Raw genomic sequence first — 3636 nt, 5'->3', positions numbered from 1 at the left:
TTTTAATTTTAGATTTATTAAATTTTTTTTGAAATTAATTTTTTTAAATGTTAAAAAAAATACTTTTAAATATGATAAATACAGAAATAAGATAAAACTTTATTGATACTTTTACATTGTACTGTGACATAAATTATAACATTCAATTAATTTTGCAATTTTTTACTAAATACCTTTGACATTATAGTGATATTCTTAATTACTTAAAATCATTATGATAATGAGTGAAAATTGCCTTGTAAGACTTCTTCCGAATCGTATATCGGGGATATGACGTTTTAAGACAAATGGTGAATTGAAATTCGATAAAAATTCGACCACCACATTTATAAGGAGTTAGAGAAATAACGAGATTTTTCAGACGTGTTGAGATGGCCGAGTTGGTCTAAGGCGCCAGATTAAGGTTCTGGTCCGAAAGGGCGTGGGTTCAAATCCCACTCTCAACAAAGCAAGAAATTTTGGAAATTTTACCAATTTAACACAATCAATCCATCCAATAAAGTAATGGTTGAAGTTAAATTTTTTACTTCGTTGACATTTTGATTCATACTATAAAACTATTCGTTAAATACTTTCTATATTTCCTTGATCTTCAAGTGTGAGAGAAGAGCATTAGCAGGCTTTCCCAACGCATGGGCATGGCCATAGGCATAATCAAAGTGTTCTGTGCAAAAATATTAAAGAATAAAAGGTTGACTGACAATTTAATTGTGTTAAGGGGGATTTTTATTATCAATTATAACATGGTATGGATAGGTAAAATTTATAAATATATATTTTAATATTAATTTTAAATGATACATTTTAATATTTATTTTATATAATTTTTTTCAAATATATAATAAATAATTATTATAATTATTAAAATATTTATAAAAATTATAATTTACTTTCAATAACTTTTAAATATAAAATTGATTTTATGTTAAATCTTATGTAATCTTATGCTTTATTCAAAGAAAATTGATTTTATGTTAAATCTTTGACAGGTGGTCAAGCAGTGCCAGTACATGCATATATCCACAGATAGCTATGTGGTGTGGCTCGTACAACTACCAACTTGAGCTGCTGTGAAGGGTGATCACCTCATTATTAATGCAACTTGCATTGGAGAGATTTTCCTTCCTTCGCTAGTGGGTCCACTACATATAGATCCCTCCTTGGTTCTCCTTGGTTACTTTGCCTCGCTCATTCGCGTGGAATATTTAATGCCTTGAACTATTGCTAGTATTAGTTTAACAATTCAAAATGCGAAGAAACAAATGAAAATGTGAAAGGAAATAAATGAATATAACATATGGTTATGGCCTCCTTGCCTCCCTGCTTCGAGAAGAGGCCAAATAAAATAGCGAAAAAGATTTCACTATGCAAAATATATGGTAGACCTAAAAATTTAGTTATGATTTTTAGTTATTCAAAATCGTAACTAACTCAAACTAATATTAGTAGCACTATTCCAATTACTATAATCCCTGGGCCTAAAAATTTCTCGTAACTAACTCAAACTAATATTAGTAGCACTATTCCAATTACTATAATCCCTACCTTGCCTGCGGCAAGAACTAATAATATATAAAATTAAACGAAATTAAATATACTTAAGGTTTAGGTTTGTATCAAATCAAATTAACTATATACATAAACATAGTAATATTTTCTTAAAGACCAATAGAATAAAGTACAAAGGAAAGCCCACACTCTCCATTTTCCTCTACAATTATTTGAGAATTTTGATTGTTAAAGATGAAAACCACACATATATCGATATTGTTATTGAATTATTTGGGTGGATTGTACAATATGTTATGTGATCCATGGTATATACAATATAGAATGTTATATGAAAGTAGATTGTACATTTTTCTAATATTATTGGTGGTCATATCAAATTTCAATTCTTTTATTTCTCGTTAATTTAAAGAAACTATGCATTTAATAAAAAACATAACTAGCATGGTTATTCTTCTTATTTTGTATTTAGTGAAATAGTTTTATTTAATACAAAATAGTTTTATTTTTTCCAGAGGACTTTGTAGTATAAATACGTTAATATTAATTTGAATTAGTAAAATATAAATAATATTAAAGAAATATATTAAAAACACGCTTTAATATAATTTAACATTAAACCAAGTTGTTATAGCTAACTCACACTATCTACATATCCTAACATCCCTTCTTAAAAACAACTTGGAATATGATTGAATGATTTACAAAGTTACAAAGTGACAAAGAGAGAAAAAAGAGGGTATTAAAATCTATCCCCCTTTAATGACAATCTCCTAAACACCTAACACATAGTAAAGTTTTAGGAACTTCATTATTGTGAGAGACTTCATGAAAATGTCAATAATTTAATCATTTGTTTAAAACTATAAAGCAATTGGAGGATGTAATTCTAAAGAAGCTTCTAGATGAAGTGCATGCATAGCTCATTATATTTTTTGCGTTATTGTTGAGCTAGATCACTGACAAGCTAAATGGCCCTATGATTGTTGCACCAAAGTGGGATAAAATGTTGTTACTAAAATTTGAAACACTTTATTGAAGCCACGTGACTTCTTGACTTTCAAGAACTATTATTCAATACCTTGCTTAAGTTGAAGAAAGAATAAGGGCACTTTACTTCTTACACACCTAAGTGATAAGTTCATAACTAAAGCTTGAAAACATGTCCTAGAATCGACTTTCAATCATCAAGGTCACTAGCCCATTAAAAATTGTAAAAGCAATTGACTAAGGATTTCTTCTAAACTATACTATGTGTTAAATTGAGTTACCCCTAAGATATAGATAAGTATATCCTTTATCTCTATCCAATCCTTTTCATGGGGTATAATGGCTTTCATGGGGTGCTTGCATGTATCAATTATAAAGACAACAACAAAGGGTATGTTGGGGAAAGTATGAGTTAAATACAAAATATTTCCAACTAAATGACAATACAAATTAGTGTATGATTTGGGTGAGATACACAAAGAAATTTTAACTCTGTCCTAAAAGGGAGATGTGGTTGGTTTACAATCTTCCATGTGAAAGATACAAAAAAGTTTTCATACATACATAAGTTGGAAAGAGAGATTCCTTCTTGGCTTTACAAAACTTAGAGGCCAAAATAATGGTTTAGGTGTCTTGAGCCTATCATTTAAAAGTTCTTATTAAGGCTAGCTTGCACGTTCTAGGTGATAAGTTTGGGATCTCTACTAGTGAGTAAAAGCTCATCAACATAAACTAAAAGTATGTGAATATGGTAATCTATTCACTTGGTATAGACACTAGGTTCAAAGTGGCTTCTAGAAAAAACCAATTCAAGAAGGAATTGGTCCATTTTTTTTCATACCAAGCCCAAGGAGATTGTTTGCAACCATAAAGGGATCTTTTGAAGTGGTGGACATGGTTAAAGTCACTTTGAATAAATCTAGGAGTTTGTTCCATATAAATTTCTTTTAGATTCATGGAATTACATTTATAAAATGTTAACATTATACTCTCTCTTTGTAATGTGGGAATTTATGACTGATCATAGAATAAGGGAGCGATGGCGTGACTACACTCGATATGTTGCAGCACCAAATTTGACTAGGGTTTTCTGTTTCTGCAAATTCTGTTTCTGAACTCTGCCATCCTACACTCTTC

The 3636-nt window shown here is 29.6% G+C and overlaps 1 non-coding gene across 1 annotated transcript; it reads left to right on the top strand.

The window, feature by feature from the left end:
* The first annotated feature begins 365 nt into the window (after positions 1-365).
* On the top strand, positions 366-446 carry TRNAL-AAG (transfer RNA leucine (anticodon AAG)). Its single transcript has one exon. It is a non-coding gene; the product is annotated as a tRNA-Leu (tRNA).
* The last annotated feature ends 3190 nt before the right edge of the window (positions 447-3636 follow it).

Source organism: Pinus tabuliformis, chromosome 6 (assembly GCF_031772625.1).
Source record: "Pinus tabuliformis cultivar Carrire ecotype Pingquan chromosome 6, CPIR1, whole genome shotgun sequence".
NCBI classification, from domain to species: Eukaryota; Viridiplantae; Streptophyta; class Pinopsida; order Pinales; family Pinaceae; genus Pinus; species Pinus tabuliformis.
This window is presented reverse-complemented; position numbering and strand designations above follow the sequence as displayed.